Source organism: Stegostoma tigrinum, chromosome 2 (genome assembly GCF_030684315.1).
Source record: "Stegostoma tigrinum isolate sSteTig4 chromosome 2, sSteTig4.hap1, whole genome shotgun sequence".
Taxonomy (NCBI): domain Eukaryota; kingdom Metazoa; phylum Chordata; class Chondrichthyes; order Orectolobiformes; family Stegostomatidae; genus Stegostoma; species Stegostoma tigrinum.
Window position 1 is genome coordinate 136,737,022 of NC_081355.1, and position 14,199 is coordinate 136,751,220.

The 14,199-nt window shown below is 44.8% G+C and overlaps 1 protein-coding gene across 4 annotated transcripts in view; it reads left to right on the forward strand.

Annotated features, from left to right (window-relative positions):
* Positions 1–14,199, forward strand: part of larp4b (La ribonucleoprotein 4B) — a 123,338-nt gene that overhangs the window by 8,016 nt on the left and 101,123 nt on the right. The window contains exon 2 of one of the 4 annotated variants that reach the window (XM_048559039.2): positions 441–550. The exons of the other annotated variants lie outside the window; for them this stretch is intronic. The gene's annotated coding sequence lies outside the window, so the exon portion shown is untranslated. The remainder of the gene's footprint in view (positions 1–440; positions 551–14,199) is intronic. 4 annotated transcript variants of the gene reach the window in all.

Sequence of the window (14,199 nt, forward strand, 5' to 3'; positions counted from 1 at the left end):
GTTGAATTGAATTTTTGAGACCTTTTTGGAAAGTCTCCTTTTAATTACGGTCCAAGCTAGTCTGTGTCTGTTCTTGGCAAATTTTGATCATCCACTACTCCTGTGCATGTATTTAAGTCCTGGCTACTGACTCTAGTGCTTCCTGGCTGGGCAGCACCATGATTTTTAAAAATTCTCATTCTTTTCAAACTACTGTGGTTTCAATGTTCTTGTTATTAGTTAAAGCACTATTAAAACCAAAGTTGGGAATATGGAGTTCTAGGTTCACTTTGGATGCAAGCATGTTACTTTTGTGTGTAGCTTGTTTTAATGTCATGCTGGTTGGTAAATCTATGGACCTAATAACACAACTTTAGTCTTTGTGATGCATAACTGGAGGAAATTTGAGCTTGTGCAACACAATATCTTGTGTGAAAGCTGATTTGTGTCCCTCTATACAGAAAATAACTATTACTGGATCTGTACAGAAGTTCGCTTATTGTCCTTGGCATACTGAAAGTTGCCCATGTGGATGCAACAGTGGTCGACTATTGATTCAACACTTCCTGAAGTAAGAACATGGGATGTAAACTCAAGTTCAGCTAACATGTATGAAAACTAATCATTTAAGCAGATAGCTCGGTGCGTTAGCTTTAAGATCCACATTAATACGAAGATCTCAGTTGCTAATAATGTCTCCTGAATTTTTCAATGTTCTTGATGTGTTGCATGCTTTTTCCTTGAACCTTTTGCTCTTTCCAGCTCATCCTCCTCAGGATAGTGAGGTAACTGGATAAAGAGTATTGCTATTGTGCTTTTAAAAAAAGCTTGAAGATAGGCAAATATCACAGATGCGATCTGGTTAGAATATTGTAAGTTGTACAAGTGAAACTGGGAAGGGAGAAGATGTTTCTGTAACATTTGCATGTAAAATATTTTGCGCAGGTGTATGTCAACAAAGTTAAACATGCAGTACAGAAGAAAACGTGGAAATCAGTACTGAACTGCCAAAGCTACTCTAAATATCGACAGTCCACTTTGCTGTTTGGTTTGTAGTCTTGAATATTATACCATACGAAGTGCTCGTCCAAGTAGTTCTCAAAGATTTGTGTGTTACTCATCTCTATAATCCTCTCAGGCAGTACATTCCAATTAGGGTGGTAACATCCTGTGAAAAAGACTTAGTGGGATGTTTGATCATTTTTGGGAAGACTTCTTGTGGCAGAGCCCATTTGAGAGCAAACAGTTCTGAATTTGATGTGATTGAGGGTGAAGGAACCTCCCCGGGGTCCATGAACAAAATATAATAGAAATCATGCTGATTTTTTTTTTGGGGAGAAGCTGTTGAGTCGAGGTATCTACAGAAACATGGAAGAGTCAGAAAACCAGATGGGAAGGAAGCTGAGCAGGAAAGATAGAGAAGCAATGACAAGAGTTTCTGGGGGTAATTTGGGAGGAACAGCAGTAATTCATCACAAGGAACACATAAATCAGCAGAATGATGCAACCATGACTGTCTGGAAGTGAGGATTTTTTAAAAAGCATAGTGTGGTCAAGGTTAGTGGGAAACAGAGGGTTCAAAGACAAGGACACCTGAAAGTTAGAGAAAATGAAATAAGGTAAGCTAGCTAGTAACTTAGAAGATGGCAGGAGTTTAAGATAGGTAAATGAGGCAAGAGTGGACATTGGACTGCTTGATAAGGTACTAATGGGAAGCAAAGAAATGGTGGCAGAACTGAACAAGAACTTTATTCTCAGTCTTCAGAATAGCCAACATAGCAGAACTTCGAGTTGAGGCAGAGCTGAGTATAGTAGCCATCACTAAGAAGGTGTGGGGAATCTGAAAGGGTTGAGGGTGGACAAATGACTACATGGGTGCAAGCTACTCCATAGGGTTCTAAAGAGAGAACCTGAGGAGGCAGGGGTGGTGATCTCTTGGAATCCCTGGAGCCAGGGAGAGGGGCCGAAGATCGAAAACCACAGGCCAGATAGCCTGACCTGTCATTGTGAATTTGGTATCTCAAGGGTGAGTGTGGAAGTGCATGGTAAAATAGGGCTGAGTCAGTCGGCTGTGAAAAAGGGAGGTCATGTCTGACACTACTGCCTTGAAGAGCTAGTGAACATGATCGTAAGAGCCCATTGTGTTTAGGGGAAGGCAGTGGTATAGATAGACTAGCTGATTTGGTAGAAGGGTTGTTGTCAGGATGACAGCTGGTGGCAAGTGGAGATCCAGACAAAAGAACTGAGGATGTTGCTTGGCCTGTAGATAAGTGTATAGGCTGCAGAGTGACTTCCGCGAAGAGAGTGGGCAAAGAAGTGGCTGATGTGATAAAGAATGTGGGAGTATTAAGTTTCCTACTTTGGTAGGATGTCTGCACTTTTCTAAAACCTGGAAAGGCTTCAGAAATCTGAAGTGTTGTGAGTGCTAAGCCTTAGCTTAGGTTTCTCCAAGGTCAAGTCTCACAATGCCATGTTGTAGTCGAACAGACTTATTTGAAAACACAAGCTTTCAGGTTGCTCATTTGCCAGGTCGTGAGGCTAGAGTGGACATTGGATTGGACTGTTAGAGAAGGTATTAATGGAGAGCAAAGAAATAGCAATTTTTCCTTCAGATGAAGGAGCAAAACTACAGACACCAAGTTTTTGAACAAACCTGTTGGACTAAGCCTGGTGTTGTGACTTCTGACTTTATCCACTTCAATCCCACGCCAGCACCTCCACTGAGGATTCTCCAGGTTAACATGCAGGTTCAGTTGCAGTTTGGTATCATTGCATTTGCCTTCCATTCATTTTTGAGAGGCTGAGAATACAAGAGCAGGGATGTACTGCTGAGGCTGCATAAGGCTGTGGTCAGACTACATTTGGAGTGTTGTGGATGTTGTAAGAAAGATATACTGATCTTGGAGGTCTAGAGGAGGCTTACAATGAATATGGGAGTAAATGGCTTGTCAGTTGAGGGCATTGGGTCTGTTGTCTGAATTTAGAAGGATGAAAGGGGATCTCATTGAAACTTACAGAAGGCCGAGAAGCCTGAATAGTGTAGGAATGCTTTGGTTAGTATGTGGAATGAACTGCAAGAGCAAGTGGCAGGTGCAGGTACCACTTACGTTTAAAAGACATCTTGATTTAAGTAGGTGAACAGGAAATGTTACATTGAGGGATATGGGCCAGGTGGAGGTAGGTGGGACTAGTTTAGTTTGGTCAGCATGGACTGGTTGCATCCAAAGGTCTGTTTCCATGCTATATGACTGACTGGGACTCTTGGGAGAGTCAAGGGCGCAGCCTCAGGGAAGAGATGACCCTTTGGAACTGAGGAATTTCTTCAAGTGTGGCTAATCTTGTGGAACCTATGGCCTCTGGCTTTGCGGCGAAACCAATGTAATTAAGACATATCCTTCTTTAGTAAGTGGGCTAAAGAGACAGGAGAACAGGAGTTGAGAAATGTATTGTCTGTGATTGAATTGCAAAGCAGATTCTGGGCTGAATGGCTTAATTGTGCTGCTATGCCTTATCGACAAACTCCCCAAGACTTGCTGGATATGAAAGTCTTTCCACAACTCTCATTTTAAACCTGCTTTTTCATTAAGTGTGTCCCTTCTTATTGACACTGTCATTCTCCAAATAAGGTGCAGTCTTATTGCTGCAATCAAGTGATAATGTCAAGAACAAATGATTGAAAGGTGATTATAATTATAGCAAAATGCTCCTTTCTGCTATCTAATATTACTTGGTGCTGTTATCAAGAGCAGTCTATAATGCAGTCTCTTTGATTGTCGTGATCACTGTTATGGCCTCAAATTGCTGGATTAGGAGTCGTTGCGTGTGTTTGCTAGGAGCTGGTTTGATAGTCCACTTTCTTGTCGCCTGGGATCCCAATAGACCTATTAGCCTGCACTTCCTCCTCATTTGGCTCAAGATGATGGCAATCATTTTTCAGTCACTGTCACCCAGTCTCCTTATGCAAACAATCTCTTTAAACTAGCCATTTTATAGAGTTGGGGGGGGGGGGAAGTAAGCAAGTTTGTGCCTGGAAATATGCTAATACTTTCTGGTCAAAAGCATCTTGCTGTGGCACAATACTCAGTTTTACCTGATTTTTTTTTTTTGCACCAACTTCAGAGCCTCTTGTGGTCCAGGTAGCCACCTTTGCAGACTGTTCAAGATTTATTTACAAACCACTAGCAAGTAAATACAACAGCAACATCATTGACCAGCTTATGATGAATTAACTCATCACCACAAAGGAGCATTCTTAATTCATGAATTGTTGATTGTGTGATGTTTTAACATTCATTAGATTTGGGCAAGTCCACAAGATCCCTTTTTTGTTGTAATATTTTTTGTTTTTAATATTCCTGTATTTCTAACATTGCATTTGTTTCCTATCAAAGTTATGATAAATTACTGATTTACATAATGGAAATGGATTGCATTGTATAAGATAAGGTGTGGAGCTGGATGAACACAGCAGGCCAAGTGGCATCTTAGCACAGAAGCTGACTTGTTGGGCCTAGGCCCTTCAGAAATATGGTATTATATAGCTGGGTTTTAAGCCTAATTTTTCTCTCCCTTCCTTCATAACATACCATATCAAACTTTTGCAGTGTTGATATCTCCATCCTGTTCAGGAACCTTTTTTAAACAGTTTTAGTTTTGCCTCCAGGCATGGAATTATTTTCATTGTTTGTCAAGATATTGGCAGCTCCTGCACTCCAGTGGTGTTAGAATGAGAACCATCTGTGGCTTGGCTGTAGCACTGCTGCCTCTGCATAAGTTGCAAATTTTGTGTGTCTTCAAGACATGAGCACAAACTAGGGCTAATACTGCACTGCAGCCTTGAGGCCTGCTGCATTGTCAGATGCCTTTTTCTTTTGAACCAGAAAGAATGTTTAATGCTCCTCACAATGAAGTTCCTGCATGTTTTGCCAATATTTATCCCTCAGTGTCAAACGACAGGGTATCTACCGGTTATTACTTCGTATGAATTTTAATTTGTTTGGTCTGGTTAAACCACCGCAAGCACTTTGGCTACAAGATGCCTTGAGATCTGAGGTTGTAGAAATAACTGCAGAGATTTATCTTAGTATTTCAAGTAGGTTTAATTGAACAACTAGTGTGTAGGAAAAGATTGTATGGCAAACCAAATTGACTGTTGGAAGACCAACATTCCTGAGAGTCTGCAGACTTGTGACATCAATGGGTGTAGGAGGCACTGGACTGACCGACTTGGTGGTTGAGTAGTTGTCTTCAATAATGTGTATTGCCACCCAGGTTGATAGTGTTGTTAAGGCTTATGGTGTGTTAGGTTTTATTGGTAGAGGGATTGAGTTCTGGAGCCGTGATGTCGTGCTGCAGCTGTACAAAATGCTGGTATGGCCTCATTTGGAATAGTTGCGCAGTTCTGGTCGCCCCATTACAGGAAGGATGTGGAAGCATTGGAAAAGGTGCAGAGGAGATTTACCAGGATGTTGCCTGGTCTCGAGCGCAGGCCCTATGCAAGGCTGAGCGACTTGGGTCTCTTCTTGGAGAGAAGGAGGCTGAGGTGACCGAATAGACATACAAGTTGGTCAGAGGATTAGATAGGGTGGACAGAGAGTCTTTTTCTGAGGATGACATTGGCTTGTACAAGGGGCATAGCTACAAATTGAGGGGTGATAGATTTAAGACAGATGTCATGGGAGGTTCTTTACTCAGTGGTAAGGGCGTGGAACGCCCTGCCTGCCAGTGTAGTTAGCTCAGCCACATTAGGGGTGTTTAGACAGTCCTTGGATAAGCATATGGATGATGATGGGATAGTGTAGGGGGATGAGCTTAGATTAGTTCACAGGTCGGTGCAACATTGAGGGCCAAAGGGCCTGTTCTGTGCTGTATTGTTCTATGTTCTCTAATTCACAAAGTAGCCATAAGCAACATCTAAGTCAGGACTTGGTCAGTACTACAGAAAACGGAGTTTCATATTTTGGCACTTAAAGCATTTGACATGACAGTGATATATCCTGGGCTCTACCTGCACAGTGACTTGAATAATCTCATTATTCTTGTGAAGTTTTTCTCACTGTGTAGAAAACACTAATAACTGTTGTAATAGAGACGTAGCAAGATCTGCAGATGCTGGAGGAACAGTGTCAGGCAGCATCAGAGAAATGGAGTCCTGATCCAAAACATCAGCTTTCCTGTTCCTCTGCTACCTGGCCTGTTGTGTTTCTCCAGTTCCACACTTTGTTGTTGTAATAGTCCTTGTGTTTGTAATTAAAGAATTTGCATGTATTTTTGCTAATCTACTCTTGTTTACAAAAGGCTTCTGCTTTAAGCCCACTATTGCTGCAGCAAAAAATGTTCATGGCTATTTAGGGGGCTGGTCTAGGTTTAGAATATATTGGCAGTGTTTGGAGCTGCAGAAAGGTGCAGTGACTACAGATAAAAGGGGAAATGGGAACTGTAGATGCTGGAGAATCCAAGATAAGTGTGAAGCTGGATGAACACAGGACAAGCAGCATCTCAGGAGCACAAAAGCTGATGTTTCGGGCCTAGACCCCTCTTCAGAGAGCGGGGTGGGAGAGGGTTCTGAAGTAAATAGGGAGAGAGGGGGAGGTGGACTGGAGATGGATAGAGGAGAAGATAGGTGGGGAGGGGATAGGTCAGTCCAGGGAGGACAGACAGGTCAAGGAGGCAAGATGAGGTTGTAGGTAGGAAATGGTGGTGTGGCTTGAGGTGGGACGAGGGGATAGGTGGGAAGAAGTACAGGTTAGGGAGGCAGGGACCAGCTGGGCTGGTTTTGGGTTGCAGTGGGGGAAGGGGAGATTTTTGAAGCTTGTGAAGTCCACGTTGATACCATTGGGCTGCAGGGTTCCCAAGCGGAATAGGAGTTGCTGTTCCTGCAACCTTTGGGTGGCATCATTATGGCACTGCAGGAGGCCCATGATGGAAATGTTGTCAAAGGAATTTTGGGGGTTGGGGGGGGGGGGAGGTGGGGGGAAGAGGGAGGGAAGAGACAGAGGTGGAGGTAAAATGGTTTGCGACTGGGAGGTGCAGTTGTTTATTGCGAACTGAGCATAGGTGTTCTGCAAAGTGGTCCCCAAGCCTCCGCTTGGTTTCCCCCAATGTAGAGGAAGCCACAGTGGATACAGTATACCACACTGGCAGATGTGCAGGTGACCATCTGCTTAATATGGAAAGTCATCTTGGGGTCTGGAATGGAGGTGTGGGGGCAAGCATAGCACTTCCTGTGGTTGCAAGGGAAGGTGCCAGGTGTGGTGGGGTTGGAGGGCAGTTTGGAGCGGACAAAAGAGTCCCAGAGTGAGTGGTCTCTGCGGAAGGCAGACAAGGGTGGGGATGGAAAAAGTCTTGAGTGCTGGGGTCGGATTGTAGATGGCGCAAGTGTCGGAGGATGATGCGTTGTATCCAGAGGTTGGTGGGGTGGTATGTGAAGATGAGGGGGATCCTCTTAGGGTGGTTATTGTGGGGGTGGGGTGTGAGGGATGTGATGCGGGAGACTCAGTCAAGGATGTTCTTGACCACTGGGTTGGGGGGTGGTTGCAGTCCTTGAAGTGGACATCTGGGATGTGCGGGAGTGGAATGCCTCCTCCTAGGAGCAGATGCGGCGGAGAAGGAATTGGGAATAGGGGATGGAATTTTGGGAGGTGTATTCTAGGTAGCTGTGGGAGTCGGTGGGCTTGAAATGGACATCAGTTTCTAGCTGGTTACCTGAGATGGAGACCGAGAGGTCCAGGAAAGTGAGGGATGTGTTGAAGATGGCCCAGGTGAACTTGAGGCTGGGGTGGAAGGTGGTGAAGTGGATGAACTGTTTTAGCTCCTCTTGGGAGCATGAGATGGCGCTGATTACAGTCATCAATGTAACAGAGGAAGAGGTGGGGTTTGGGGCCAGTGTAGGTGCAGAAGAGGGACTGTTCCACGTAACCTACAAAGAGGCAGGCATAGCTTGGGCCCATGCGGGTGCCCGTGGCCACCTGCTTTATCTGTAGAAAGTGGGAGGAATTGAAAGAGAAGTTGAGGGTGAGGACGAGTTTGGCTAGGCAGATGCAGGTTTCGGTGGAGGGGGACTGGTCAGGCCTGTGGGACAAGAAGCAGTGGAGGGCCTTGAGGCCATCTGCACAAGGAATGCAGGTGTATAGAGACTGGATGTCCATGGTGAAAATGAGGAGGTGTTGGGGTCCAGGGAATTGGAAGTTCTGGAGTAGGTGGACGGCATGGGTGGTGTCACTGATTTAGGTGGAGAGTTCCTGGACCAAAGGGGAGAAAATGGAGCCCAGATAGGTGAAGATGGGTATGGGGCAAGAGCAGGTGGAGACAATAGGTCGACCAGGGCAGGCGGGTTTGTGGATTTTTGGGAAGGAGATAGAAACAGGCCTTGTGGGGTTGGGGAACAGAGGTTGGGAGGTCCCCTGAGGTGATGAGGTCATGGTGTTGGAGATGATGGTTTGGTGTTCGGGGGTGGGGTCATGATCAAGGGGTGGTGTCGGAGGTGGTGTTTGGCCTTGGCAATGTAGAGGTCAGTGTGCCATACTACCACTGCGTCTCCCTTGCCTGCGGGTTTGATGGTGAGGTTGAGGTTGGAGCGGAGGGCTGCACGTTCTGCGGGGCAGAGTTTGGAGTGGGTGAGAGGGATGGAGCGGTTGAGGCGGTTAATGTCTCGCTGGCAGTTGGAGATGGAGGTTGAGGGTTGTTAGGAGGCCTGGGGTGGCCTCCAGGAGGAGGACTTGTATTGGAGGTGGAGAAGGGGTCAGTGAAGGGAGGGTTAGGCTCCCGCTTAAAGAAGTAAGCGTGGAGGCGAAGAGCAGTTTTTTTGACCGCCTGTGTCCAGACGTGACTGGTATTTGTTGGTGTGGGTGGAGGGGGACGAAGGTGAGCCACTTGCTTCGGACTGACCGTTCGTCCTCGGTCAGGGGGAGGTCTGTGGGGGATGGTGAAGATTCGGGTACGACGCATCATCCTCCGATACTTCTGTCATCTACAGTCCGACTCCACCACCCAAGACATTTTTTTCCATCCCACCCTTATGTTCCTTCAGGAGAGACCGCTCTCTCCCTGACTCCCTTGTCCGCTCCACACTCCCCTCCAGCCCCACTACACCTGGCACCTTCCCCTGCAACCACAGGAAGTGCTACACTTGCCCCGCACCACCTCCCTCACCCCCATCCCAGGCCCCAAAATGACTTTCCATATTAAGCAGATGTTCACCTGCACATCTGCCAGTGTAGTATACTGTACCAGGTGTGGCTTCCTCTACATTGGGTAAACCAAGCAGAGGCTTGGGGACCGCTTTGCAGTACACCTCCGCTGGGTTTGCAATAAACAACTGCATCTCCCAGTTGCGAACCATTTTAACTCTTCTCAATTTCCCTCCCTCCCTCCTTTCCCCCCCCCCCCCCCCCCCCAAAAACTTCAGCTTTTGTATTCCTGAGATGCTGCTTGGCCTGCTGTGTTCATCCAGCTTCACACTTTATCAGTCACTACAGATATACCTCTTGGTTATTTCAACTGTAATATTGAAATAAGCAAAACAAGAACAGGGTAATGGAAACACAATCTCAAGTGTAACCTGTGGTCTCATTTCGATGCACAATTTTGCTAACCACAAGCTTTGCACTGCTTTTGGCACCTTATTTAATCTTGCTGCAACTTTGTTTCCTGTGATTATGAATTGTAACAAATTCTTCAATTTGGGTTAAGGTGGCTTGATCACTAATTATATCTGCAGAAATTTGAGGTATTGGCCACAATGGACAGTTAAATCCATCTTTGTTGCTTGAGGGAGGAGAAGTGTCTCAAGACTTCCTAGATGCGTACACATCCAGATGTTGTTTTTTGTGAGGCTGAGTGAGATACCTTAAGATAGTTGTAAGATTTTTGACTACATTACAAGCGCAAAACTCAGGCAGTATGAAGAGCAAAAATCTTGGAATCAAACTAACACAATGCAAAATTTGAATGAGGGTGGGGCTCCTTGCAAAGGGCATGGGATGTAAAGGGCATGGCTGAATTCATAAAGTATTTGTGTAGTAAGGGAGATGTATCAATACAGGCTGGGATTCAGTAACTAATTAAATGAAATGCCACGTGGTCTGGGTGGATTGCATTTGAAGTTATTGAGAAAGTAATGATTCCCATTGGAGAACTGGGAGGTGATGAGCTGCTGCCTTGACCCACTGCAGTCCCTGGGTTGTCAGGACCCTGTGGCTCGGGCATTCTGGGATCTTGACCCAGTGAAAGGGAGGGTACTCAGCTTTTCAATGGTGATGCAAGGCTTGGATGGGATCAGTAGAAAAAAGTCTACGTGGATGTGTTCAAAATCATTTTGATAGCTTGCCCTGTTGATTGCCCATTTTCCAATAACACCACCTGGTCACCACAGGATCCAGGCTAAGCTGACAAATACTTCAAAAGTGACATGAAGTACTGTTTTTAATGTAATAAGTGACCAGAAAAGCTGGATGTAGATTTGTAACTTGTCACTATTTTTGAAGAGGGCCCAATTGCAGGTTGGTGGAGAACAGGCAAATTACTTTTGAATAATTGCAAAAGGTGGCACAGCCCCAGTCATGTGCTACAATACTCTGATTTAGTGCTGCAGTAAAGATATAAAATGGCCCTTCTGTCAGACTTAACAATCCAGCAAAATTGCACTGTCCTAAGCAGCAACTTCCTAGTAGTCATTCTATGGTTCTTCATGTGTTACATTTTAAGACTTGTTTGAATTAATCAGAAGTCATCAGGGATGCATGACTTGTGGAGATTTGCAAATAATTAGCTGAATTAAATGTTGGTTCGTCACATTTCACTACTCTGCAATGTTACACTTGTTTTCTGTTGATGTTTAATCGATCAAACTGAGTTTGTTTTAAGAGGCTTTGGAAACTGTTCATTAACTTCAGCAAATATTGCTACAAAATCTAACTTCTATCCATGCTCGTGCTTTAACTTTGCAAAATGCTATTTCCCATGTGTAAGTTGCTTTACGAAGTTTTCTTTTGCTAACCTTTTTTGTCACATTCTGGAAGACCTATCATTGCGGCCAACTCCTTGGTATGGCAAGAAGATATTGAAGCAACTGAGGATGCTTGGATCTTCAGCTCTCAAAGCATTGTGATTCCCTCATGGTTCTTCAGATGTACTCTTTTTTTTTTTAATGTTCGTGTTATTGACTAGGCTATCTATTGCCCATCCCTAAAGGTAGTGAACTGCTGCAATTTATTTCTATGTATACTCTCAGCTCAGCTTTCAGGTTTTTGATTGTGATGGAATAGTGAAATAAAGGGTAGTGTGGTTCTTAAACTTGGTGGTTGTGTGAGTCTTTCTCCATTTTGAGGTTAAACAGCTTGATGGTCGTTGAAAGAGTCTGAGTTGAGGTGCATTTTGTACCTAGTCCAGTGTTTGAACCTAATTCTGGGGAATGAAGCTAGGCAGGTGTTTTAAGTGATGGTGGATATTTGTGACAGTGACACTTTGGCATGTTTAAGCTGTTTATTGGGGGTTGGGCGTGCAGAATTGTCCTGTGTAAAAGGATTTTGAGTTAGGGAAGGATGATTTAATTAAAAGTAAGGCAGGATCTGGCCAAAACAGATGGACAGCAGCTACTTGAGAGTAAACTTACAGAACGTTGAGAGGTTTTCCAAAAGGTACTGGGGAGATTAGAGGCTCAGCATGTCCTTTTTTGAATTATGTTGGGCTTGTTGCTCCAGAGAACCCTGAACATCTACGAATATTCAGGATTAGATTAAAAGGATGTGAGACATCTTAACAGGCACAGGAGCAAAACAATAGAGGTGCTAGAGGATTACAAAGTACATGGGGCACTCAAATAGTTTTAGAACAATGTGCTGGGGGATGTGAGAATGCTGGCAGGCACATTCAGGGAGAATACCAAGATTATTCTAAGTACTTCAAGGAGAAAAGTAGGAAAGACTAATTCGGGTTTTGTTGGATATGGTTAGAGTGTTAAATGAGTACTTCACTTTTTTCTCTTTGGGAGAAAGAAGATAAAGAATTCAAGAAGATGGACTGTGAACTTGAGCAGATTCAGTTAAAGCAAGGAGGTATTAGAGATTTAGGCAGCCTTAATGGGACGAATCCTCAAATAGAGGAGTGGTGTCCCGAGCTGCTGTGAGATAAAGGGAAGAAATTACAGGGCCCCTAACCCAAATTTTCAGTGTCTGGCCATGGGCATGAGAATAGTCAGGGAGAAAGTCTCGATTTGATTTGTGCCATGATTACTAAAGTGAATTAAGTACCATAATTATCCGGCGCTTGCACCTTCGGGTGCATCTTTTGAATCCAATTGGATAAATATCTGCAGTTCTGTTAAAGGTATCTGGAATTGCTAGTGTTGTGTTGCAGAACCCATAAACTGTATTTCTGTGGTAAACTTTTTTTATTGTGGACATGACTTGCTTGGTCAGGAGGTGACTGCCTTAGAATTGCATGGGTATGATCTATTGCATTTAAAGTTATGGTGAGCATTTTTGTAAAATGGACTAGAGTTGGATTCGTTATATTTGCATAAAGTCATGACACCTTATTTTTAAATATACTGTAGCTTTTCAACAAGCTATCTGGTCAGGACCTCTTTTTTAGTTTTTCTTCTAGAATTTTCACTGAAATTGCAAAAAGTGCTAGATGTAAATTTGGCTTTCCCCAACATGTTTGGGCTTTTTGTGACGAGCCTGACAGTACATGTTTTGAAGTGCAAAACTGAAGGAATAACTGTAAGCAAATACATCAGTCTTCAATAAGCCTGTTTTCTTTAGTTTTCTGGACTAGATGTTGCCATGCACCATTATGCTGGAGTCAAACTACATCACTTCAGTCAATTTAAGGCTCTCAACCTCCGTTGGATTGCATAGATTCTGAATAAAAATCCAGAAATGGAAGTTGTGGGGCTGTAAGGCTATTCTGCACTTATCACATGGCTTTTTTTAAATACACCTACAATTGGGTTAGTAAGCAGAGAGATGCCAGAGATACCATTTTAATTCAGATAAATGAGGTATTGAATTTTGGTAAGACAAACCATGTCAGGACTCGGAGGCATGGTGGCTGAGTGGTTAGCACTGCTATCTCTGTACCAGGGACCTGGGTTCAAGTCTGCCCTTTGGTGACTGTGCAACCATCTCAGACATTCAGTATACTGTCTCCATTGTACCCGGTGTGGCTCCCTCCACATTGGGGAAACCAAGCGGAGGCTTGGGGACCGCTGTGCAGAACACCTCTGCTTGGTTTGCAATAAATAACTGCACCTGCCAGTCGCTAACCATTTCCACTCCCCCTCCCACTTTTTAGATGACATGTCCATCATGGGCCTCCTGCACTGCCACAATGATGCCACCCAAAGGTTGCAGGAACAGCAACTCATATATTCCGCCTGGGAACCCTGCAGCCCACTGGTATCAATGTGGACTTCAACTTCAAAATCTCCTCCCCTTTTCCCCCCACCACATCCCAAAACCAGCCCAGCCTGTCTCTGCCTCCCTAACCTGTTCTTCCTCTCACCCATCCCTTCCTCCCACCCCAAGCCGCAGCTCCATTTCCTACCTACAAACCTCATCCCACCTCCTTGACCTGTCCGTCTTCCCTGGACTGACCTATCCCCTCCCTACCTCCCCACCTATCTTCTCTTCTCTCCATCTTCGGTCCGCCTCCCCCCCCCTCCCTATTTATTCCAGAACCTCTCCCCACCCCCCCTCTGAAGGGTCTAGGCCCAAAACGTCAGCTTTTGTGCTCCTGAGATGCTGCTTGGCCTGCTGTGTTCATCCAGCTCCACACTTTATTATCTTGGATTCTCCATCATCTGCAGTTCCCATTATCACAGACATTCTCCCCATGTCTGTGTGGGTTTCCTTCAGGTGCTCCAGTTTTCTCCCACAGTCCAAAGATGTGCAGGCTAGGTGGATTGACCATGCTAAATTCCCTGTCGTATTCAGGGGTGTGTGGCTCAGGTGGGTCTGGGTGGGATGCTGCATGGGTCAGTGTGGACTTGATGACCCAAAGGGCCTGTTTCCACACTGTAGGATTCTGTTGTTGTAATGACCTTACACAATTAACAGTAAGGCCCAGAGGGCTGTGGTCAAATAGACACCTAGGGCTGCAGGCCAATACTTGAAAGTGGTGTTGCAGACAAACAAGATGGTGAAGGTGCTGTTTGGCATGTTTGCCTCCATCAGTCAGTGCATTAAGTGTAGGAGCTGGAATGTCGTCATATGGCTG